Here is a 27,458-nt window from a genome sequence, read left to right on the forward strand (position 1 = left end):
ATAAACTCCCAGCGGGACCCTCTCCTGTCTATGCCCTGACCAGAGATCTAGAGATCGAAGCTCCTGTACCCAACTCCCAGCGGGACCGTATCCTGCCTATGCCCGGACCAGAGATCTAGAGACAGAAGCTCCTGTCTCGAACTCCCAGCGGGACCCTCTCCTGCCCATGTCCAGATCAGAGATCTAGAGAGCAAAGCTCCTGTCCTGAACTCCCAGCAGGACCCTCTCCTGCCCATGTCCAGACCAAAGATCTAGAGATCGAAGCTCCTGTCTCGAACTCCCAGCGGGACCCTCTCCTGCCCATGTCCGGACCAGAGATCTAGAGATCAAAGCTCCTGTCCTGAACTCCCAGCAGGACCCTCTCCTGCCCATGTCCGGACCAGAGATCTAGAGATCGAAGCTCCTGTCTCGAACTCCCAGCGGGACCCTCTACTGCCCATGTCCAGACCAGAGATCTAGAGATCAAAGCTCCTGTCCTGAACTCCCAGCGGGAGCCTCTCCTGCCCATGTCCAGACCAGAGATCTAGAGATCGAAGCTCCTGTCCCGAACTCCAAGAGGGACCCTCCCCTGCCGATGTCCGGTCCAGAGATCTAGAGATCAAAGCTCCTGTCCTGAACTCCCAGCAGGACCCTCTCCTGCCCATCTTCTGACAGAAGATCTAGAGATCATAGCTCCTGCCATGAACTACCGGCGGGTTCATGTCCTGCCCATGTCCTGACCAGAGATTTACAGATCATTGCTCCTGCCATAAACTCCCAGCGGGACCCTCTCCTGTCTATGCCCTGACCAGAGATCTAGAGATCGAAGCTCCTGTACCCAACTCCCAGCAGGACTGTATCCTGCCTATGCCCGGACCAGAGATCTAGAGATCAAAGCTCCTGTCCCGAACTCCCAGCGGGACCCTCTCCTGCCCATGTCCGGACCAGAGATCTAGAGATCAAAGCTCCTTTCCTGAACTCCCAGCGGGACCCTCTCCTGCCCATGTTCTGACAGGAGATCTAGAGATCATAGCTCCTGCCATGAACTACTGGCGGGTTCATGTCCTGCCCATGTCCTGACCAGAGATTTACAGATCATTGCTCCTGCCATAAACTCCCAGCGGGACCCTCTCCTGTCTATGCCCTGACCAGAGATCTAGAGATCGAAGCTCCTGTACCCAACTCCCAGCAGGACTGTATCCTGCCTATGCCCGGACCAGAGATCTAGAGATCAAAGCTCCTGTCCCGAACTCCCAGCGGGACCCTCTCCTGCCCATGTCCGGACCAGAGATCTAGAGATCAAAGCTCCTGTCCCGAACTCCCAGCGGGACCCTCTCCTGCCCATGTCCGGACCAGAGATATAGAGATCAAAGCTCCTGTCCTGAACTTCCAGCAGGACCCTTTCCTGCCCATCTTCTGACAGAAGATCTAGAGATCATAGCTCCTGCCATGAACTACCGGCGGGTTCATGTCCTGCCCATGTCCTGACCAGAGATTTACAGATCATTGCTCCTGCCATAAACTCCCAGCGGGACCCTCTCCTGTCTATGCCCTGACCAGAGATCTAGAGATCGAAGCTCCTGTACCCAACTCCCAGCGGGACCGTATCCTGCCTATGCCCAGACCAGAGATCTAGAGAGAGAAGCTCCTGTCTCGAACTCCCAGCGGGACCCTCTCCTGCCCATGTCCAGACCAGAGATCTAGAGATCAAAGCTCCTGTCCTGAACTCCCAGCAGGACCCTCTCCTGCCCATGTCCGGACCAAAGATCTAGAGATCGAAGCTCCTGTCTCGAACTCCCAGCGGGACCCTCTCCTGCCCATGTCCGGACCAGAGATCTAGAGATCAAAGCTCCTGTCCTGAACTCCCAGCAGGATCCTCTCCTGCCCATGTCCGGACCAGAGATCTAGAGATCGAAGCTCCTGTCTCGAACTCCCAGCGGGACCCTCTACTGCCCATGTCCAGACCAGAGATCTAGAGATCAAAGCGCCTGTCCTGAACTCTCAGCGGGAGCCTCTCCTGCCCATGTCCAGACCAGAGATCTAGAGATCGAAGCTCCTGTCCCGAACTCCAAGAGGGATCCTCCCCTGCCGATGTCCGGTCCAGAGATCTAGAGATCAAAGCTCCTGTCCTGAACTTCCAGCAGGACCCTCTCCTGCCCATCTTCTGACAGAAGATCTAGAGATCATAGCTCCTGCCATGAACTACCGGCGGGTTCATGTCCTGCCCATGTCCTGACCAGAGATTTACAGATCATTGCTCCTGCCATAAACTCCCAGCGGGACCCTCTCCTGTCTATGCCCTGACCAGAGATCTAGAGATCGAAGCTCCTGTACCCAACTCCCAGCGGGACCGTATCCTGCCTATGCCCGGACCAGAGATCTAGAGACAGAAGCTCCTGTCTCGAACTCCCAGTGGGACCCTCTCCTGCCCATGACCAGACCAGAGATCTAGAGATCATAGCTCCTGTCCTGAACTCCCAGCAGGACCCTCTCCTGCCCATGTCCGGACCAAAGATCTAGAAATCGAAGCTCCTGTCTCGAACTCCCAGCGGGACCCTCTCCTGCCCATGTCCGGACCAAAGATCTAGAGATCAAAGCTCCTGTCCTGAACTCCCAGCAGGACCCTCTCCTGCCCATGTCCGGACCAGAGATCTAGAGATCGAAGCTCCTGTCTCGAACTCCCAGCGGGACCCTCTACTGCCCATGTCCAGACCAGAGATCTAGAGATCAAAGCTCATGTCCTGAACTCCCAGCGGGACCCTCTCCTGCCCATGTCCAGACCAGAGATCTAGAGATCGAAGCTCCTGTCCCGAACTCCAAGAGGGACCCTCCCCTGCCCATGTCTGGTCCAGAGAGCTAGAGATCAAAGCTCCTGTCCTGAACTCCCAGCAGGACCCTCTCCTGCCCATCTTCTGACAGAAGATCTAGAGATCATAGCTCCTGCCATAAACTCCCAACGACTTTTGGTATTCACAAAGGGCATTTTCAAGTAGTAAAGTTAGACTTTTGCCTCGGTATACCTTTGTGAATTGAGCATGTAGTATTTCTATAAATGTAATGCATCAAGCATTTCTTTTACTTAAATTCATTTTATGGATCCGCAGATCTGTTGCGAATCCTCGGTATTCACAAAGGGACTTTACGAGTAGTAAAGTTAGACTTTTGTCTCAGTTTAACTTAAGTTTTGGTTTTAAGTTTAACTGAGACCAAAAAGTTCAACTTAGACCAAATCTTAAGTTTAACTGAGACAAAAGTCTAACTTTACGACTCGTAAACGTCCTTTGTGAATAACGAAAGTCAATACCGAAAGTCATAAAGTTAGACTTTTGCCTCAGTTTGCCTTAGTGAATCGGGCCCTGTATAATATGCCTTACGTTCATTTTTTAATTTTTTGTTTTAAAATATAATGAATGTGTGAATAAAATGTATTTATAAACTTGTGATAATGTTTTTTAGTAAATTGAACTTATGATTCAAACCATAGTACAATTTATATTTAAAACAATTGTGAAATTCACAAAAAAAATTAACATTATAGGGACGTTGTAGATAGGAAATAGCATTTAAAAAATCGAAGAAATTCACTGAAAAAAACAAACGTTACAGGGCTGTTGCAGTAAGGAAATTGAATTTTTAAAAACTTAGAAATTTTCTAAAAAAAAAACCTAAGATTACAGGGACGTTATTGTTAGATTCAGATTTTACACACACAAACCCGTAGAAATTCAGCAGTTATAGTTAACTCAGGTAACTATAATCCCTGCCCTAAGGTAACTATAGCTCACACCCTCACACTGCTAAGTAGCCCACATATTACATCACTCATGACATCTTCCATGACATCATTGATAATATCACTGCAACATTTGCAGTCAAATTATTGATGCGAAAACTGTGCATGGTGGGGGCATGAGTCCCTGTCAATGTAACCTTTGTTTTTTTTCAGTGAATATATATATATATATATATATGTGTGTGTGCGTGTACATATATTTGAATCCAAAAGTAATCCCAATAATGTCGAACTTCGTAAGAAGTGGAAACGGACTCCGAATGATGCAGTGTAAAAAATAATAAAGAGTTTATTACATTTTAGTTGAATTGATCATGACGCGTTTTGGCCACACCAAAATATATATGTGTGTGTGTGTGTGTGTATATATTTCAACCAAAACAACACTGCACTACAGGAACGAATATTTAAACTTGATTTATACAGGGCTCTCCAACAACCAACATGTTTCGACACACAGTCTGTCTCACATAAAATAGGCCTTAAAGCATGTGAGTATTTCCTAAAACAGAGGAATGTACGGGTACTGGAACACTCGAAAACGATATTAACAATGAATGAGCTGTGTCTCAGAAACAACATATTTATCTTTAACCATGAGATGTATAAACAACAAGGTGGAGCGGCCGCTCCAAGCTATGCAAATCTCACCATGGATGGGAGGGAAAAGGAAATAGGTTACAGGACAAGAAAATGAGGGATATCCGGACAGTATAATAATATGGTGAAGATACATCAATGATCTTTTTATTAGTTGGACTGGATCAAAAGGTGAATTGTGAGATAGTTCCATGGTCTTAACGAAAATATGTGTGGAAGAAGTTTCACATGCAAAATGAGCTAAGAAACCGTGGGCTTTCTGGCTGCGAGAGTCTGTGGAAAAGAGAAAATGATTGAGAGAACTTTGTTTAGAAAACCAACTGCAATGACCAGCATACGACATGGAACCAGTTTTCATCCGATATCTCTCATTAAAAATATCCCACATGGTGAATACATACGTGTGAGATGCAATCCTTCCAATGATGAAGATTTGGTTGGCCAATTTGAAGAGGTGACACAGAGAATTAAAAGAGCGGAGATACCAGTGGAAAAACATAAAAAGAGGTCTGGAGAGAACAAAACTCAAATGTCGCACACAAACATGGATTTCGAAAGGGGAAGAACTCCTGAATACCAAAAAGAATAAAGATTTAAGGGTAATAGTAACATACAGTAAAGAGAGACAAGAGATTCGACAAATATTCAAACACATTGGAGTCTGATCAGCGATGCTCGGTCTCTTGTCGCATCAAGTGTGCTGACAAGCATTGGTAATTGCACCTCCCTCCTGACTTGTCTTCCCAAGGAGCAGTGTGCTCCTCTGCACCAGGGCTCCAAGCAGCAGAACCCCCACCTCTGGTACTAAAACTCATGACCCCATCTCACTGGGGCTTCCAGAGGTCCAATGGCTTCCCATTCCTTAGAACAGCCCGTGTCACACACAAGGCCTGTGCACTTCACTCCACAATCCATGGACTTGAATGTATAGCTCTCTGGTGGGCTTAGCCCCCCAGCTCAGTGCGTCATCGCTTCTTGAAACCCCAGCCTTTAAAAACAGCACACAAGGACGCCCTCTTTTTAGGCAGGGTTACCAGAGCCTAGAACTCTTTGCCTCCAAGAGTTAGTCCATATTCAAGGAAGAACTGAAACCCTCTCTTCCGGGTGCTGAGACCCCAGACCTCCCTGTGACGTTTCTTACCAGCCCTCTGAGCTGCTTTAACTAACGCTGGTTCGGCCGGATTCCTACCTGGCTCTCTATTCAGTGCCCTGACACCCTCCGTGCCTGCGAAGCACTTTAGAAAGCATCATAAATCAATAAGTATATATCTTCCACCACAGCACAGGGGCTTCCCTCCACCCACGGCGCTCCCCACCCCCCTCCACTGTGCAGCTCTGACCCTGAGGAGAACGAAGGCTCAACGCACCTCGTCGATGACAACTCGTGTAGGGCAGGACAGCAGCTCGTTGGCGGCCGCACACCCCATGCTGCCCTCTTCAAGGGCTTCTCAGGGAAGAGGGGTGGGTGGGGGCGCAGCCTTCTCTCCCCGGGGGGCGTCCCTCAACACAAGCACACCTCAGTTGTTGGCGATGTCACTCTGGCTACTGTTGGGCAGTGGGCTGGGGGGCTGTGGGTCAGGGGAGGGGGTTGTGGACTTCTGACTGTTAGCATCATGTCTGCTTGAGTCTCATGAACAGCCAGGTCACTTCGCTGATTCTGCTAAAAGCTGTTATTAAAACTTTGTTATGAATCGGTTTCTGCTGATTGCAGCCGCTCCGTGGTGATTAGCGAGCAGCGTGTGACGCGTCGGCGCCCCTCCGCACTGCCAAAGTCAGCCTGTAAGCTTCAAGAATTCATCCTCTGTATAGAAGAAAATGCCACCCTAGGGTGACTTTTACAAGCATTGTCAAAGCCAGCCAGGCTGGCTTGTATTTTCAGTCTTGGCTAAAACAAAGACCTGGTGCCACAAAAAAACCCAAAGTAAACAAAGAGGGTGGGTTCAAGAGTTTCATGCGGTGATCCCGCAGATGTGTGACATGTAAAGTAGTCCCTGATGCATTCCAGTGTAAGCACTCCATGGGAAGTGGAAGGATACATCGAACTACCAATACCATAAGAATTGTGAAAACAACCCCCTGGGCAGAGCCACGGCCCACTCTGTGGATATTTTTAAGAACTTGTCCAGCGGACTACTGTGCTGCTCAGCCAGACCTAAAAAGCAGCAGGTGGTAAGAGAGAGACACTTTAAGGGGCACCCCGAATGCAACTACTATCTCCAGTTACCAGATGACCCCAAGCCACCCGGACACAATCTTCACAGCCCCGGGCTGTTCTTTAAAATGAATTTTCAGATGGACCAGTACAACTGCGTTCAGTGAACTGGACAAGACTACAAGTCCCAGCATGCACTTTTTGGTATCTAAAAGCTGAGGCTTGGAAGCAGTGTGTTCCGGTCTCACATTTTCTTAATTAAGTTATTTGTGCTAAATCAATTATATTAACATATCTATGTCTCTTCAGAGGCATATGCATGTCCCCAAACCAGCTATCTCTCTTCAGTAACTGTTCTTTTTTTTGTTCTTCTTGTGGTTAAACCCCCCTTTTGTATGTCTGTTTATGTATGCATGGTGTGTGTGTGTGTGTGGGCACATGTATGTTTAAGTTTTAATAATGTGTATAGGTGCTTATTATTTGGGGGGAAGTCCCACAGCCACTCTTGATATGATACATACATGTAATGTATGGATGATATGCATGATTTGTTAATTTAGTTTTAGTCTCTGTTTTTTGGAGGTGTACCCCAAACCACCTTTCATTATTCTTTAAATATGGCTTTAGCGCCTCTCTCTGAGATAATTGTCTGTGTGTGTGTGTGTGTGTGGGTGTGTGTATATTTGTACATATATAAACATATGCACACGCATAATTGTTGTTATTTTTATATGTATTGTTGCCCCTCTTGTTCTATTTCTCCATGAGGTATCCATTTACCATTCCAAGATAGTTACAGTATCTTTTAAATTTCCTAGGAAACTTTCTTTTGTGAAAGTTTATAAATCTTACCTTTGAAACTGTGTTGCCAAATTACAAATACAAATTTTGACCTAAATTGCCTTTTTGCCAAAGAATGCAGTGATTATCAATCAATCAATTTATTTATTATGTTTTGGCTCTCAAAAGAGGGCCACATAGAAGTTTACAATGATAAAAGCAGAAGACAAGTACATATCAAGATTATGACATTTGAGAAACATATTTAAGTACAAAAATAACATACAATGACAGATCTACAGCAGGAAGCAATGTCAAACATCTCCAGAGGCATGTTAATAAATAGCTAAAAAACCTTTAAAAAAGTTAAAAATATAGAAACAGAACATTTCATTAGGAGGCCAATAAAGTGCTTGGAGAAAGCCGTTCAAAGTGGAAATGCCCAGACGGATACAAATAGGTTTTAACCATCTGAGACGCAATATACGGAGCGCAGGGCAGGTCAATAAAACATGCATACAATCCTGGGTACTCAGTTTACATAAATTGCACATAGGAGAAGAACCGTACCATTTGGATAAAAGTAGATTTAAAGGTACTAGGTCGTAACGTAAAAGAAACCAGAATCTACGAATACCATGCGGCAAGTTCCATGTGACATAGGGTTGGGCCAACTTCATCACATAAGAATTAAGGAGAAGGTCTACATCCCTTTTTTCACAGATTAACTTCTTATCAGACTGAAAACATAGTTCCCACGAGGCCTGTTTTAATACGAGTTTTAACTGTAAGGGAGAATACAAAAACAAGGTGTTTTCATCTAATTTTAGAAGGGTTACGGCTTTTCTAAAATTCCTTACAAGTTGTGAAAACTCTTTGAAATTACCCAGTAATTCACTTCTGAGGAGAGCTCTCATCGTCCCTAGTTCAGCTCTAGCCAGGCAGGCCACCCATTTTACTAGGGCACATAGTCCCTGTACCCAACTGCTCCTGAGACCGAAATCGAGCCTACAAGCGGCCAAAGAGCACGCAGTATTCAGAGAAGATAGGGATCTTAAGAGTTTCCCCTCAATCTTATGGCAAAAGTCCCAATATTTCACCTCTATAAGTTCTATACCATACAGTATCGTTGCGGGGATTTTAGACCTGTACACCTCCAGTAAACACGAAAAGTGCCTTTTCCCCGTAGCCTGATAGAGGGAGTTTAAACCTTTGCCATGGGCGAGGGCTTTGCGTGAACTATGCTCAATATGGGGCCTCTCACTCAAGTTAGCCGTGATAATTTTCCCCAGGAAGGTATAGGAGTTAACAACCTCCAGTTTTTGGCCGCCGATATACCATCCAAAATTTACAGATCGGCACTTCTTCTTACCGGCTATGCACATAACTTTACTTTTAGATATATTAATCTTCATGCAATGGGCAGCAGCAAAAACATGAAGGGCATGTAGCCGATTTGTAAGTCCTTTAGGAGTCAAGTCTAGAATAAGGACGTCATCGGCATACATCAAGCAGGATATTGGGGTCCCCCCCATCACCGGAGCAATACCCTCACTGGCAGACAAGGCGGCGGGTAGGTCTACAGTATATAAGGAGAACAAAAGGGGAGCCAATAAACAGCCTTGTTTAAGGCCATTCAAGGACGGAATTTGGTGGGAGAGCCCCCTTTCGCCCCCTTGCAAGACACTACACCAAGTCTCTGTATGGAGAGTCCGAACAAGCTCCAATAGATAAGCTGGAACACCAAGAGCTGCCAATTTTCTCCACAGCGTTCTACGATCTACTTTATCGAACGCTGTGGAGAAATCAATAAAAGCCGTATACACCACCCCCCCTCTCACCTGCACGTATTTATCAGTAACCACATGGAGAGCGGTGAGGTTATCTAAAGTACCATGCCCCCTACGGAAGCCAGTTTGTTCAAGAGGCAAGATATTATTCTCCTCGACCCAGTCGGAGAGGAAATTTAAAAGACATTTCGCAAAGACCTTTCCGATAGAGTCGAGGAGGGCTATCAAACGATAATTGCTGGGGCTATCCCTGGTTCCCTTCTTAAAAATAGGGACCAAGATACTTCCCCTCCAGGAGGCAGGTACCGTTTTAGACAAGAAACAGGCTTTAAACAATGGATACAGGATTTTACTCCACCTTAAAGGATCCTGCTTCAGGAGTGTCATAGGGAGTTCGTCAGGACCCATTGCCCCAGAGGCACGCATATTTTTTATAGCCATCTCAATTGCTTCCTCTGTGGGATAATTAATGAGTCCTTCGGGCGTTGCATCTAGGACAATATCTTCACCTGTAATACCATTCCCTGCATAGAGGTCCCGAATATAAGTGATCCATACCTCTTCAGCTATGGGGATGGGGCAAGGGCTTATTCTAGTACCACATCCCTTCCCAATTATTGCCCAAAATTCTCTAATCCTACCATGAACAACTGATTCCCTCAAGTTGATCCAAACTGTATCTTCCTTCTCCTTTTTTATTTTCGCCTTTAGTCTGCATCTTTTTCTTTTTAGTCTAGAAATTTCTTTTTCTCGTTCCATAACTCTATCTAGATATTGCTCACGGACTAGTTTATTTATTTCCTTGTTCAGGATGCGTAGTATACTAGGCACCACTACCCCTTTTCTAGGGCGGGAAGTCTTTTTTACATGTAAAATAATGTTTCGCATGAGTTTTTCAAAATTAACTATTTCTAGACCACGCCACTCATTTAATTCTATTAAAGTTTCACATAATATATCCTGGACCCCATTAATGGCAGAAGGATTCCAAAAACACCTTCCCGTGGAAGCGTGGAAAGCAGCGTCACTGCCGTTAAGGGACCATGGCGCAGTGGGCATGGAATTTAAAGAAATAGTTATGAGCATTACACTATGGTCGCTCAGAGATGTAGGAATAATCTTAAAATCCTGAATACACGGAAACAAGCCATAATCCGAGATTGCATAATCCAAGATAGAAGACCCAAAAGGAGACTTATGTGTAAATTTGGCAGGCACATCGGACGGGAATCTCCCATTTAATATAAGTCCCTCAACGGCCGCTAGTTCTTTTAGCAGAATCTTCCCTCTTTTGTTAGTCACTAACTTATCTGGGAAGAGGGGTAGGGGAACAAAATGCGCCTCTTCTTTAGATTTATTTCTAAAAAGTTTCAGACTAGCATTGGAAATTTTGCAGTTCAGATCTCCAACGAGAATGATATCCGGAGGGGATGGAACATTTTTAATTTGATCAATATATCGAAATACCTGCTTCAATATGAGATTAAAACGCTCTTCTGGAGGAATATACACATTAAGAATAACAATAGATGACTTTTTAAAATTACTAAACAGATTTGCTATTGTTATAGCGTGAAAAAATTTACTTGGGTCGGTGTAATGGGAAAATCTCCACTGCAATTTATTTGATAATAGACAAGCGATTCCCCCCCTAGCGTGACCTTTCTTGGAAGGGGCAGCTGGCACTTCCAAAACATAGAAATCCTTCGAAACGTCCAGCATATTAATACACCAGGTTTCCTGTATACAAATCACATTTGCTCCTAAAGAGAATAAAAGGTCAAATTTCTCTGGACTACTATGAATCCCTGCCGCATTCCAAGAAATAATTTTCAATGGGGTGTTAAAGATGGTGAAACAATTTGGGGTTATCTGTGGTCTTAGTAGATAAGGCACTGTGCAGCCAATTCCACCGATTATTATCCTCTATGAAGGAGGAATTCTGAGGCAGAGGGAGTGGCTTTACCTGAGAGACCGAACGTTTCCCCTTAGAGACCCAAATCTTCAGGTCTCTAAGAGGGGAGGCTACCCCATTTTGTTTATCGCCCTTTAGTGCCATCCCAAGGGAAGGGTTGGTATTACCAAGGTTAAAAATAGGGAGAACATCAATACCTGTGCGTTGAAAATTCTCAGCTTGCTGTAATATCAAATTTACAATGATAGGTGAATAAAATTTAACCCTTATACTCAAAACCCTGTCTCCACCAGACAAAGAGACTAGCTCAATGTCCCTAGATTGAACAGGGTGAAGACTTTCAATCTGGCTAAAACGCTTAAGTAGCCATGCTCTGTTTAGGGGTATATCTGCATCGAATAAAGGTAAAAAGTCTAACACGAGAGTGTCCACATGAGCCTTTGAGTTTTTTGGATGGCGCGCAGGAAGAGAGCGGTCTCCAATCTCTGGGGCAGGAGAGAAAGAAGAGGCCAAAGGGTTAAGGGGCCCAAGTTGATATAGGATTGGGGCTCTTGTCGCAGTCGATGGAGAGGAACTCGGAAGAGGGCCCTCCATTTGCGGCAAAACTTCCAAAGACATTGGTGGGCAAAACTCACTTTCCACCTTTAAAGACGTAGAAGTTGGATCCAAGTCTATTTCTTCGTTCTCCGATGCAACTAGAGAGTTTTGGAAGATTATCCGTCGTTGTCTTTTCTTCCTGTATTTTCGGATTGGTTTCCTTTTATTCCCTTTATTATTTCTATGTTTACCGTTTTTTACCTTTACCTCTTGTTTATCTTCAGAAAGTTCTTTTTTATTTTCAGACATGAAGATTGGGAATAAATCTTGAACCACTTTAGAACCGGAAATAGATTTGTTTTCTTCCTCAATCTCTAGAACAGAGTTCTTAACACAATTGGGCACTGCGGTTAAAGGCTGAACTGTAGTATGAATTTCATGAACTATTGCTGCAGCCTTTATGCCAGTATCCACTATGGGCGCATTTATTTTCCCCTTTGGAGAACTGGGTTCAGCCTTGGAGGGGGAAACACTCCTCGTATCTGGTGATTTTTGTAACAATGTCTTCAGTATTTGGGTAACTGAATCCAGGATACAATCCGAGCTGCCTACAAATTTCCCCAGGAGAAATAGAATGGAGGCTAATAATTGTTCCAAAGCAATCATGGATTCTGATATCGGTTTATCACTAGCTTCAGCTGGACGACAAATACCAGAAAAATTGAGACCCGAGCTCCTGGAAACATTTAACAGATCAGACATGTCCTGTCCGTTTAACGAAGGGGTACTACTATATAACATTAGCCCAGAGGGAGTAGCACCCCCAAAAGGCTTAATAGGATCCAGAGTCTCCAAATTAGCTGTATTTACATAGCGGCCGCAAAGTTCAAGATCAATGGATAACGGTGAGGGATCCCCACCTAACCTGTCATTCAAAGTAACAGCTTGAGGCATAGGTGGTTGATTCTCTAGTTTTCCTTCAGATACAAGAACTCCGAGATTACTCTCCCCCTCCCCTTCAGGATGTACAGGGCAGGCATTCATTGCTGCTGCTGTTTGCGGTGGCGCGGTCAGCAAGGATGAGGACAAAGAGTTTGTAACAGCTTGAGTAAGATCCTCCTGAACTGCGGAGCGGAGAGCTTCCTTTACAGCAGAATTAGACTTCTTATCCATAGGAATGTCCCATAGCTCAAAGAGTTGGCATTGACCCTTCAACGGGGGATTATTCACAGATTTATTTCTTGTGCGGATGGTATCTATTTTAGCACCAGGTTTTCCTCCCACTAACCTTCCTGAACGGAGTTTTTTAGACATCTTCTGCAGACTTTTCCCACAAATCGATGTTATACAAGTAATTTACCTCCAGAAGAAAAAGTCACAAGATAGTACAAGGTTCTGTCCCGCGACGTGGATGTCAGACTGGATTTATGGCGCCTCCGGGCGCGTAATGCGATGTGCGCGCCGCTAAGCCCCCTGGGAGTAGTAGTCCTCCCCTCGGCTGCCGGTCCGATGGTAGTGCGGCAGCGGGAGGACTACGGGGCTTTAGGAGCAAGTGGCAAGCAGGTAGGGCTTACAGGCAGCAAACAGCGGGTCCTCGGGGTCCGCAAACAGTCACACCCGCTCCACCCTCGGGGTCCGCAAACAGTCACCAGTCCCCAGGGTACCACTGAACTCGAATGACACTCGAAATTCTGCCAACTACCCTGATGGGAGGGCCGAGACTGTAGAGGACCACCAGACGAAGATTAGGTACAGGGCTGCCCAGGATGGAGAGGATGTACAAAGTTCCGTCGTAATCTGCAAGTCCAAGCCTGAAATATATAGAGGGAGCAAGAGGCAGAGTCCAATGGAATACAGCAACACTGAAGATGCAGGCCACTACGATGATCAATGAGGCAGGAATGGCGGGCAGCCGAAATGTAAAGCGAACAGTCCAAAAGACAATCAGGATAGAGTTTCACCACTTAGTCTCCAAAGAGGAGGGAGGTTGCCTCCAGGCTCCTGCAGTCCGTTGCACGGTTTCTTTCCTGGATCCCCCTTAGTCTGTCCTGTGTACCGTGGGATACAAGTAAAGTTCCTGTAATTCTGTGCGCGCGCCTCACAAGCACTCGGGCGCCACGGCCATGATGGAAATGGAATGCGATCTGCAGTGATTAAATTCAGCTCAGATGTTTGGGGAAACAGTGGCATTGTAAAATATATTTTAGAAAAGTAACTTTTGCTAAAGGTGTTTAGAAACACTACTGTTCTTTCACACAATGACCACTCCCTGCACACCAGAGCTGTTGTTCTCTCGCACACTGACTACTCTCTGGACACAAGCGCTCTTGTTGTTTCACAAATGACCACTCCCTGCACACCAGTGTTCATTGAACACTCCCTGCACACCAGTGTTCATTTTCTTTTACAAATGAATACTCCCTGCACACCAGTGTTGATTTTCTTTCACAAATGACCACTCCCTGCACACCAGCGTTGCTTTTCTTTCACAAATGAACACTCCCTGCACACCAGCGTTGCTTTTCTTTCACAAATGACCACTCTCTGGACACAGGCGCTCTTGTAGTTTCAAAAATGACCACTCCGTGCACACCAGCGCTGTTGTTCTTCCACACAATGACCTCTCCCTGCACATCAGACCTATTGTTCTTTCACACAATGGGCACTCCCTGCACACCAGAGATATTGTTCTCTCACACAATGGGCACTCCCTGCACACCAGAGATGTAGTTATTTCACACAATGGCCACTCCCTGCACACCAGCTCTGCCGTTCTTTCAAACAATGACCACTCCCTGCACACCAGAGCTATTGGTATTTAACACAATGACCACTCCCTGCGCTACACTGATTCTGTTCTTTCACACAATGACCGCTCCCTGCCCACCTGCGCTACTGTTGTTTCACACAATGACCACTTGATGACTCCCTGCACACCAGAGATATTGTTCTCTCACACAATGACCACTCACTGCACACCAGCTCTGCTGTTCTTTCAAACAATGTCCTATTACTTACCGGTAATCTTCATTACTCCGGGTCCCGTGGTCCTCAACACCGTCATGGACAAGTGAGATGTAACTATCTCACTGACAGAAAAAAGAACGCAGGAATGCTGGACCTATCCTCCCCCCTCCCACTGGGAGTACATAAGGAGTACCGTCCCAGCATTCCTCCTGAAATACCAAGCCCCAATGAAGGCCGGCAGACAGGGAGGGAGGGAGGGAAGTCATGACGGTGTCGAGGACTACGGGACCCGGAGTAATGAAGATTACCGGTAAGTAATAGGACATTACCCCCAGGTCCCTCCCTCCTCGACACCGTCATGGACAAGTGAGAAATACCAAAGCAAACCCCGGCATTCATACCAGAAAACACAACAAACCACCAGGATAGCAAACAAACCCAGAGATTTATTGGAAATAAAGTAGAAAAAAACATTTAGGAGCGAAAAGAGCTCAACACCCCCAATGCGAAACCTCCATCATCCCCCAACAGATTGAGGAGGCGATAATGCCTGATGAAAGTATTGGAAGAGGCCCACGTGGCAGCCCTACAAATCTCAGAGAGAGGAACACCCTGAACCTCTGCCCAAGAAGCAGCCACCCCTCTCGTAGAACGACCTTGAACCCCCAAAGGAGGAGGAGAACCAGACAGAGAGTAGGCCAAGGAAATGACTTGCTTCAGCCAACGGCCGATGGACACAGAAGAAGCCTTACTCCCAAGGGAAGCCGCACCAAAGGAGACAAAAAGTGAGTCCGACTTGCGAAAAACCGCCGTACGGTCCAGATAAATGCGCAAAGCCCTGCACACATCCAACAAAGACCACTGGGGACCACCAGGAGAATCCAAAACAGAGCCCAGGGCAGGTAAAACCAACTCCTGACACCTGTGAAATTGCGAAGAAACCTTCGGCACAAAAGAAGAATCCAGTCGGAGCACCACACCCTCCTCCGTGAAGGAAAGAAAAGGAGGCCGCGCCATCAAGGCTCCCAACTCCCCAAGACGACGAGCAGAGGTGACAGCCACCAGGAAAACCACCTTGAGAGTGAGAAATTTTAAATCCACCACCTCCAAAGGCTCAAAAGGAGGACCGACCAAAACCCGCAGGACCAAAGGCAAATCCCACAGGGGAAAAGAAGGACGAGGAACAGGCCGAGAAACAGTAAAACTGCGTAGAAGTCGAGAAACCAAGTCTTCAATATCCGAAAGATTCCCCCACGGGGAACGAAAAGTCCGAACAGCGGCCCACTGGGCCCGCAGAGTAGACACAGCCAAACCCTTCTCGAAACCTTCCCACAAAAATTGAAGGACAACCTGCAAGGAACAGAACAAAGGGGAGACCCCCAACGCCGAACACCAACGATCAAAATTACCCCAATGCCTATCATAAGCCTTAAGGGTAGAAGGCCGCCGGGAACGTTGAAGAGCCACCGCTAAATGTTCCGGGAAACCGCGCCGTCTCCAACCCTGCCTCTCAACTTCCACACCGACAACCGCAACCGGAGAAGCGCCAGGCACGGGGAAGTCCGAAGCGGAGACGGAGACAGGGGAAGAAACCAGGGACCCTGCACCGCCAAAAGACGCACCGTTGGAAACCAAGACCTCCGAGGCAAAAACGGCAGGACCGCCACCACCTCCCGATCCTCCTGACACAAACGGGCCAGAAACCTGGGAACCAGAGCCGGGGGGGGAAGGCATAGAGGAGACGCGACGGCCACGGGAGAGACAGAGCGTCCACCCCCCAGCAACCCTCCTGCAGAAACCGGGAGCAAAACCGAGGGAGCTGAGCATTGTGCCGGGAGGCAAAGAGGTCCAGAAAGGGACGCCCAAACCTCCCGCACACAAGCCGAAACGCAACCGGGGTGAGAGACAACTCCAGAGAATCCGGAAAGCACCGACTCAGGGCATCCGCCACAAAGTTGTCCACTCCCCGAAGATGAACCGCCGTCAGAGACAGCAGATGGCCTTCCGCCCAACAAAACAGGGGCACCACTATCGCATTCAAGGAAGCCGAACGAATCCCCCCTTGATGATTCAGATAAGCCACCGTCACCATATTGTCGGACCGCACCAACACGTTCCGACCGAGCAACAGATCCCGAAAACCCATCACAGCTCGGGACACCGCCGTGAGCTCTCTCCAGTTGGACGACCGGCGGCTCTCCAGGAGGGACCAACGACCCTGAAGGGAACGAGACCCCAAGGTCGCCCCCCAACCCAAGGCGCTGGCATCCGACGTCAGGACCAGAGAAGGAGAAGACTGCAGGGGCAGACCCAAAGACAGATGATCCCTCACAGACCACCAAAGAAGAACCGGGAGGACCACCGGAGACACAGGAATAAGATCATCCAAGTCGCGGGACAGGGGATCCCAGAGAGACAGGAGGTACACCCAAAGGGGGCGCAGATGAAAACGTGCCCAGGCCACCGTAAAAACTGTCGCCGCCATCAGACCCATAAGACGCAACCAAAGGCGTACCGGAAAAGCACCCCCCACCCGAAAACGACGAGCAAGGGACACCAACGTCACAACCCGAGGCTCGGGGAGGAACACACGGTTCAGATCCGAACGGAAGCGGGCCCCAATGAAAACCATGTCCTGTGACGGCGTCAGCTGACATTTGGGCAAGTTGATCAGAAAACCATGGGCCCGCAACGCCGAGCACACCACCTCCCTGGCCTCCAGCAACAGGACCCGAGATGGAGCATGGATCAACCAGTCGTCTAAATAGGGGTACACCATCACCCCTTGGAGATGAAGCCACGCGACCAAAGGCGCCACCACCTTCGTAAACACCCTTGGCGCCGACCGGAGACCGAATGGCAACACCCTGAACTGGTAATGACGCCCCTGAACACAAAACCGCAGAAAACTGCGGGATCGAGGATGGACCGAGACATGGTAATACGCATCCTGAAGATCGAGGGTACACATGAAGTGACCCGGCAGCACCAATGGAATCACCCTCTGCAAGGTCTCCATGCGGAAAGGAATCTTGGCCACCCATTTGTTCATAACCCGCAGATCCAAAATCAAGCGGAAACCCCCCGTGTTCTTTGGAACCAGAAAGACCAGGGAGTAGAAACCTAACCCCGTCTCCAACGGAGGAACCTCCTGAATGGCACCCTTCCGAAGAAGGTCCAGAATCCCGAGAGAAAGATGAGACCGCTTCACACGACTCGAAGGCCAAGGAGTCGGCCGAACACCCGAGTCTGGAGGAGGAGTCGTAAACTCCAGAACATAACCCTGGCGAATGATGTCCAACACCCAGACGTCGGAACAAGACTGAACCCAGGCATCCAGGAAGAAGCGCAGCCGCCCTCCAACCAACAACCCGGGAACCACCGCCAAAGAGTCAGGAACGTGGCTTGGCAGGAGGAGGGGACTTAGCCTTACGTTCCCGACCACGGCCAGAAGCAAACCTACCCTGGCCTCTCACAAACTGCCTACGAGAAGCAGGGCGAAAGAAAGATTTGGGTTTAGAAGGGACAGGAGCAGTAGTGGAGACTTTAAAAGAAGAAGAATGCTTCTTTTCCTTAAACAATTTGTGCAATTTCGCCTCCAACTCCCCCCCAAACAACATTGTACCCTGAAAGGGCAACCTCAAAGCGCATGCTTTCTGCGCAGAGTCCGTCTTCCAGTCCTTAAGGACAAGACTGCGACGGGCAGCCACACAAGCCCCCCCGGACAGAGCAGAAGCACGCACAACGTCAAAGGAGACATCAGACAGCAGCTCCACCTGACGCTCAATCTGCTCAAGCAAACTAGAACAGTCCGTGGCATTATCCATAGACTGATAGAGAGACTTCAGGTCAGACAACAGGGACTGCGACACATAAGTCCCGTAGATGCCCGCCCTCAAGGCCAGGTGGGAACCAGAATACACCTTACGGAGCGCCACATCCACCTTCTTGTCAACCGGATCCTTCAGCACAGCATCTTCAGCAAGGGAAGTACGCCCCACCAAACTAGCCACAAACGAGTCAATAGGAATTGTTTCAGGCAGTTCAGTAGCCATATCCTGCAGAGGATAGAGTTTAGCCATGAATCGCGGAATCAGGATGCGATCAGGATCAGCCCACTCAATGAAGGAATGGACAGGAACATCGACCGTGGCAGCACTCTGAAATTGTCGCAACAAAGGGCCCCTAGAGGTACTAGGCGCGTCCCCATCAGGGAACCCCATGTTCTCTTTAACATGCTGCCCAATAATGGTCATAGCATCCTTGTCCACATATTTGCCCTTCAACTCTTCATCCCCCAAACCTGCAGACTCATCGCCACTAGAGGCCGAAGAAACAGGAGCAGGACACCTGCGACGGGATCCAACATCACCCATCTCAGTCAAGGTTTCCCTGATCAAGCGCTTAATATGCGCATCAGCACCAGCATCACGGCGCCTGGACCTGGCAGGGGAGGGAGACCTGGAAGCACTAGAAGAGGAGGAAGACCTCTCCCGGTGATGTCTTTTCCTGGAACGCTTCCCCATCGCAAAGAACACACCAACAACAGCAAAATCGCCAGAGATAACAACCGCTATGCGGTACTCACCCCAAACGCTCATTATAACGAGTTTCCCAAAGCCGGTAACCTCGAGGCGCCTGACTTCCGTCCACACGATCAAAAACCGGAAGTCAGGCATGACGACTTCCGGCCGGGGAAGTAGCTCCAACCAATCCAGAGGAGCAGCTCGGCCGCGCCCCCCAGCAAGCCCGGCAGGCCAGGGGAGGCGGCCATCGGGCCAAGAAGAAACCAACGCGGTATTACACCGCCGCGAGGTTTATGAAAATGGAGAGGCCCGCGCCACTCCCCCCAAGCCCAGCAGGGAGGGAGAGGCCAACAACGAAGGGCCGCCGGCACCAGGTAAGAACCAGCAGCCACAACGCGAGATCCAGAAAGAAGGCAGGAGCGCCCCCGCTCCTGCCGCGTCCTTACACCGTCAGGAAGACAGAAAAAGAACAGGAGGAATGCTGGGACGGTACTCCTTAAGTACTCCCAGTGGGAGGGGGAAGGGTAGGTCCAGCATTCCTTCGTTCTTTTTCTGTCAGTGAGATAGTTACATCTCACTTGTCCATGACGGTGTCGAGGACGGAGGGACCTGGGGGTAATGACCACTCCCTGCAGACCAGTGCTACTGTTGGTTGACACAATGACAACTTCCTGCACAACTGAGCTCTTGTTCCTTCACACAATGACCACTCCCTTCACACCAGAGCTATTTTTATTTCACACAATGACCACTCCCTGCACACTAGGGCTACTGTTCTTTCACACAATGACCACTCCCTGCACACCAGAGCTATTGTTCTTTCACACAATGACCACTCCTTGAACACCAGTGCTACTGTTGGTTCACACTATGACAACTTCCTGCACACCTGAACTGTTGTTCCTTCACACAATGACCACTCCTTGAACACCAGTCCTACTGTTGGTTCACACTATGACAACTTCCTGCACACCTGAGCTGTTGCTCCTTCACACAATGACCACTCCCTTCACACCAGTGCTGTTGGTCTTTCACACAGTGACCACTCCCTGCACAACAGAGCTACTGTTCTCTCACACAATTACCACTCCCTTCACACCAGCGCTGTTCTGTCACACAAAGACAACTCCCTGCACACCTGGGCTGTTGTTCCTTCTCATAATGAGCACTCTCTGCACACCAGTACTATTGTTCGTCCACATAATGGCCACTCCCTGCACACCAGAGCTATTTTAATTTCACACACTGACCACTCCCTGCACACCAGACCTATTGTTATTTAACACAATAGCCACTCCCTGCACACCAGCGCTATTGTTCGTTCACACACTGACCACTCCCTGCACACCAGCACTATTGTTCGTTCACACAATGACCACTCCCTGCACACCAGTGCTACTGTTGGTTCGCACAATAACAACTTTATGCACACCTGAGCTGTTGTTCCTTCACACAATGATCACTCCCTGCACACCAGCGCTGGTGTTCTTTCACACAATGGTCACTCCCTACACACCAGAGCTACTGTTGTTTCACACAATGGCAACTTACTGCACACCTGAGCTGTTGCTCCTTCACACACTGACCACTCCCTGCACACCAGAGCTACTGTTCTTTTACACAATGACCACTCCCTTCACACCAGAGTTGTTGTTTTTCCACACGGCAATCCCTACCTGCACACCAGAGATGTTGTTCTTTCACACAATAACCACTCCCTGCACACCAGAGATGTTGTCGTTTCGCACAGTGACCTCTCCCTGCACACCAGAGATGTCGTTTCACACAGTGACCTCTCCCTGCACACCAGAGATGTTGTCGTTTCACACAATGACCACTCCCTGCACACCAGAGATGTTGTTCTTTCACACAATAACGACTCCCTGCCCACCAGTGCTACTGTTCTTTCACACACTGACCACTCCCTTCACACCGGAGCTATTGTTCCCTCATACAATGACCACTCCCTGCACACCTGAGCTATTGTTGTTTCACACAGTGACCACTCCCTGCACACCGGCGCTATTGTTCCCTCATACAATGACCACTCCCTGCACAACGGAGCTATTGTTCCCTCATACAATGACCACTCCCTGCACACCGGAGCTATTGTTCCCTCATACAATGACCACTCCCTGCACACCGGAGCTATTGTTCCCTCATACAATGACCACTCCCTGCACAACGGAGCTATCCTTCCCTCATACAATGACCACTCCCTGCACACCGGAGCTATTGTTCCCTCATACAATGACCACTCCCTGCACAACGGAGCTATTGTTCCCCCATACAATGACCACTCCCTGCACACCGGAGCTATTGTTCCCTCATACAATGACCACTCCCTGCACACCGGAGCTATTGTTCCCCCATACAATGACCACTCCTGCACAACGGAGCTATTGTTCCCTCATACAATGACCACTCCCTGCACACCGGAGCTATTGTTCCCTCATACAATGACCACTCCCTGCACACCAGAGCTATTGTTCCCCCATACAATGACCACTCCCTGCACACCGGAGCTATTGTTCCCTCATACAATGACCACTCCCTGCACACCGGAGCTATTGTTCCCCCATACAATGACCACTCCTGCACAACGGAGCTATTGTTCCCTCATACAATGACCACTCCCTGCACACCGGAGCTATTGTTCCCTCATACAATGACCACTCCCTGCACACCGGAGCTATTGTTCCCCCATACAATGACCACTCCCTGCACACCGGAGCTATTGTTCCCTCATACAATGACCACTCCCTGCACACCGGAGCTATTGTTCCCCCATACAATGACCACTCCTGCACAACGGAGCTATTGTTCCCTCATACAATGACCACTCCCTGCACACCGGAGCTATTGTTCCCTCATACAATGACCACTCCCTGCACACCGGAGCTATTGTTCCCCCATACAATGACCACTCCCTGCACACCGGAGCTATTGTTCCCTCATACAATGACCACTCCCTGCACACCGGAGCTATTGTTCCCCCATACAATGACCACTCCTGCACAACGGAGCTATTGTTCCCTCATACAATGACCACTCCCTGCACACCGGAGCTATTGTTCCCTCATACAATGACCACTCCCTGCACACCGGAGCTATTGTTCCCCCATACAATGACCACTCCCTGCACACCGGAGCTATTGTTCCCTCATACAATGACCACTCCCTGCATGACTAATTACCGCTTTTCCTCCCAAAGTGCTTCTCCCGCTTCTATTATAAGCAAATGTAGATACTTCTAGAAATTGAGGCGTAAATGCTGCTCCTGTTGAAAATGTCCCTCAGTGCGCTCTGATATGTACAGATATTGGGGCAGATTTAGAAGCCCCTTGCGCCACTTTTGCCTCATTTTTAACATGGGAAAATGACGCAAAAGTGGCGCAAGGGGCTTGTAAATCAGCCCCATTGTGTATAGCGCTCTCAAAAACTGTTTTCACCTTATGCCTTTCTACGGGCAGCGCTCTGTAGAGCGCTTTGAAACCCAGATGGGCGGAGTTTACGCTATATAAAACAATTAATGAAGCAGAAAAGTGGGTTTGCACGTGAAATTAGACTCACTGACTCTGCCCAGCAGCGATGGTACCAGGGCAAAGGTCACTGGGTGCTCAAAAGGGCATCTCGAGGGTGAGTGGAAAGCGCCGCGCGCCTCAGCCTGCTGCTGGTGGAGGCTGAACGCTACATCAGCCCACCCTCGGCCCTCCCTGCCTGTGTCTGACTCCCGACAAACACGGATAAAAGTCTTGTACCCCTTTACTAATGAGAGGCTGGCACAGCGGGGGTCAGGCTCCTAATTACCGCGGGCGCTGCGCCCGTGCGTGCAGGAGCGCGTGTTTCCTCCAACTTCGGGGCCCTGACAGCCCTGCTGGGGGGCTGCGCCTTTGAAGATCACTCATCGCCGTCTCCGGAGGATATACAAACATTTCTGAGACGGATCCAGGGCGGCGGGGGGCTTGCGGGGGCGGGATATCCGTCGTTGTGACCACCTGGCGCAGGTTGCGCCTGCGCTCTGGTTTGGCGCAGCCCTGGTACCTTCCAAGAGGCCGCCTGTGGTGCTCAGAGGGGGAAGGGGGGGTTAATTACATTGGGCTGGTATTGATAGCTGGAGTTGTCGGTCCCTGTCCAGGACAAGATAGGATCTGTTTCTGCTGAAGTTGGGGGGGGGGGGGGGGGTCGTAGAGGGTGGGGGGTGCTGACGAACGAGTTCTGGCGACTTCCTTCAAGGGTAACAACGGGCACGTGAGCGGTTGGCACCGATTCCCACCTGCCCCAGGGATGCCACAGCTGCGAAACCTTGGCTATGAAAACCGCATGCTGCGCTGTGTGGAAATCAAGCGCCGACGAGGCGCCTCGAGGCGCGTCGAGTAATCTTGCAAGGGCTTGTGGTGTTCCTCGGAAATCCCCAGGTCGGATCGGGTGAAAGGCGGGCACCGAAGGAACCTTGCCGTCCTCTGCGTCTCTCTTAAGGCCAGGGTTCGGTTTGGGAAGATGGCAGGTGAGCAAAGCCCGCTGGGCTAAAAACGGCTCCAGCCCGCTCCCCCACACCCATCAGTGGTCTTAGGCAGGGCTGCTGCAGCCCCCAGGACTCACGCATGTCACGCATCTCTTCAGCTGATATGCGCGGACTTGGAACCTCAGTGGCAGACTCCTACAATTTATTTGTCAGTTCATCCAAATGTTGGAGTGAATAAAACATATGGGAACTCTAAACCTGCGTGGCATGGTGGCACGGTCAGGGAGTGTGGGGGCAGGGACAGACACCGGGCCAAACAGAACACAATATGCTGCGACTATTGTTGGCCTTTCACCTTCAGGGAAATAAATACTCATACAATGTTGAGATGCTCACCTGAAGTGAGCAGTGAATGACTCATTCAATGTTGAGACACTTACCTGAAGTGAGCAGTGAATGCAAGTTAAAGAATCAGTGGGAAAGACATTCTTTCATGCAATGGAGGTTCAATGCCCATCACTGTCACTGCAGATGTTATTGAAGTGTTTGGAGCATTTGTATAGCGCTTACTACCCCTATGTGAGATGGTGAAGCGCTTACCACTCAGATAGCAAGCAACACCGTGTAGGTTGCGTGGTTGGTTGTTTGTTGTGTGTTGAGCATATATGGGAACTGTTTTTTTTGGAAAATGGCCCTCTGAAGTGGTCGAAGTGGGGGTGATCGGCAGGGCACGGCGAGCCCCTACTTCTTCAATTCCAGGGATTCCGTTCCCCTACTTTTTTTATTTTGAAAATGCGTCCCGGGACGCAAGAAATCACCATAGCCTTTAAATAAAGCTCGGCGTTCGAGGACTGGCAGCAGAGAAGTAACAGGACTCTTGTCTTTTCCTTCTTGCTCAGAGAAGAAAAATACAGTGTCCACTTCTGCTCTGTCGCTTCAGCTGCACCACCCCACTCTTTCCTTCTTCCCTCTCTTTCTGTCTAGCAGTTCTTCTCTTACAGAAAACCGTCACTTCAAGATGGGGTTCTCACTCTCTTTCCTGTCCTTTCTTTTATTTGCTCCCCTGTGAAATGGATCCAAAAAAGAAAATAATTTTTGCTGGAAATGTCGTATTTTAATTCCAAAGTGCCGCATCTGGAATAAAAGCTTAAAAATTTGGAAAAATAACTAAATAAAGTAAGAGAGAGTGGTAGCAAACTGGCCAGATTGATTTTATTCACACCCAAACACATTAGCGACACTTTTACAGAGTTTGCCAGTGAAGCGCTATTTTTGTTTTCTTGTCTTTGTTTTCCCAGGGCTTGGAACTAGTGCACCAATCCTGGAGGTACTGCAAAGTGTGGATTGGAAAACAAAATGTGCACTGCGGATCTGCGTCTAGGGATGTGGTCTTTTTACCATACTGCTTACGTTTTGTAAGGATATAAGCAATGGGCATTGAAATGGGTCCATTCAGGGCCCTGTAGTCATGTCCTTAACTTTTCAGGCAAAAGCACTCACTGATTTCTGAACAGTGAGTGTAGAAGCGTTAAGCTAACCATGTTGTTCCTGCTTACATTTCACATGGTTTGCTAAATTTTCCATTCCCTATGAGTGTTTGCTTTTTCCACGATGTTGTCACTTTTTTTTGTAGGCTGCATATTGCTCTGCGTCATTTAAATTGAGCCACATCCAGGTGTTTATAGCTGGCAGCAATTGGGTTGTAGTTGAAGGCAGTGTGAGTTTTTCTCAGTGGGGCAGTATGGTGTTCAGTGGGGGAGAGGATGTGGCACTATGACCAGAGTTGCTGAATTTGGAACTGGGGAACCAGGTTCAGCCTTAATAACCAGTCCACCAGACCACTCTCCTGAGACAGCACAATCCTATGCTAGACCCTAGAAGGCTTCGCAAGACATTATAAGCCCCGGTGTCGTAGCACCAGCAGGTGGACACTAGCACTGGCAAGTCTGGGTTAACCTTCAAGGTTTGTCCACCACAATCCATACTGAAGTTCACCTCCAGTCTTGCGGGCAGGCCTATGAAGCAGTACACCCTAGAACAACAGTGACCCTGTCACTGAGGTCACAGGACACTTGAGAAGGGCCAGCTCTAGGGCAGTGCAACCGGTATGACCGCACCGGGTGCTGACTTTGGGTGGAGGCATTATGTTTGCAAGTATATTAAGGTTTTAAAAGCGCTTGCTGCCTCCTTCCTGGCTGTAGGAAAGTAGATATCTGACTATGGTTACCCCCAAATTTTTGCCTAGTGTCTAGCTTGTTTTTCGACTTAGTTGGCCTGAGATCCTGCCATTCAGGATCTCAGCCTGGCTGTTCTCTCTTTAAAATGGACTCCATGTACCCTAGGTACATACCCAATTGGTTGGATCACCCTGTCAGCCCCTGTACCAGTGTACACTAGGTACCCAGGGCATTGGTGTATCTAAGGCCTGCCCGGGGCTGAAGCATGTATTATGCCACCCCAGGCTTGGCCTAACAAATTTGACACAACTGGCTGATCACTCAGCTGGGGTAAGTTGGTGTAACCACCTCTTACTTAGGTGTAGTATACCTATACCTAACCTTAAATGGGACACCTGGTAACCTATAAGTCACTCCTATGGCAGGCCTTAACAATCCTGAAGGCAGAGTGCTTGGTTCCATGTGAGATGGTGCTCTGGCATGAGCTGAGCCTGTCTTCAGTGGTCGGAACAACTTCCTTCTACTGTTTCCAGATATCGTCATACCATATACTCTTAAGTGCATTATGAACCTCGCGGTTAAATGCTAACTTTGGTTTGCCTTTATCAAAACATGTCGAGTAAGGTGTCATACGAATTGGAATACTAACCCCTCACCAATTCTGGCGACGGGGTTAGCATTCCACCCTTCTAGAGGGACACGACATGTACAGTACCTGAAACTCGGGTAAAATCAGACATAGCCTCAGCTCCACAAAATGGATGCTGCCACCACAGACACAAGTCTGCCCTCCTGCTGCTGGGAGTCCTTCCAGCTTGGGAGGTGTGGACAAAGGGTTTCCTGCCAGGGGAGGTGCAAGCACCACCCCAGACAGGGTTTTGTGTATTGGTCAGGTAGGGCTTGAAAGAAACCAGACATGCCTGAGGCTCACAAGGAGCCTCGGTGCATATGCCAGTTCAATCCGGTCCTGGGGCACACCAGTCCCAGGCCTGAGGCGAGCTGGACAAAGGATTGGGGGTGTAACCACCCCCCTTCCTGGTCCCACCCTTAGGGAGGGACCTAGCAGGTAGTCCGGCCCCTAGAATCCGCTTAAAGGTAGGAGCTGTGTCCTAAGACTTCAGACATCCTGGAATCAACTTGAAACTAAGAAGAAGACGGGAACTTCGATGCTCTGCCGCACAGAGGACTGAAGCCAATCTCCCCTGTGGTCAGGGAGTGACCACCTTGCTAACGCAAGCACCATCCAGCGAATCAACGTCTGCTTTGCCGCCGCCTCCCGCCGGAGCCCGAGCCCAGAGACTGACACGATCTGGACCTCCAGACCTCTCACTGCCCGATCCACAGTCCCTGAGAAGAGGAGACCCGTGGAGGCACCGAGACACGTGGAGCCAGCCATCTTGAAAAGACCACGACAAGCTGCAAGTGCAACAACCGAGGCTCCCTCCAAGTTGTGCTTTGGGATCTGAGAAGCCCAACACCCGAGCAGCATCTGCACCAAAGGTGAGCCCTCCAGCATCTCTACGATCTGCGTGGGGCCCTTCTGCATTTTGCCACTTGACGCGCCTAACCGGTTGCTGGCCCGCTGGCTTAGTGGCCATCTTGGCGACGAACTTCACAAACTACACCACTGGTCTGGTTGCTCCAGACTGGCCCTTGCTCCCCTCCAAAGGAGCAATCCCTCTGACCTTGCTGGTCAGAACCATCAGCTTATTTCGTTTTCCACAACAATTGCTTTTGCCAAGGCTTGTTTGCTTCGATCAAGTCGCCGACACCGCCG

Source organism: Triturus cristatus, chromosome 11 (assembly GCF_964204655.1).
Source record: "Triturus cristatus chromosome 11, aTriCri1.1, whole genome shotgun sequence".
NCBI lineage: Eukaryota > Metazoa > Chordata > Amphibia > Caudata > Salamandridae > Triturus > Triturus cristatus.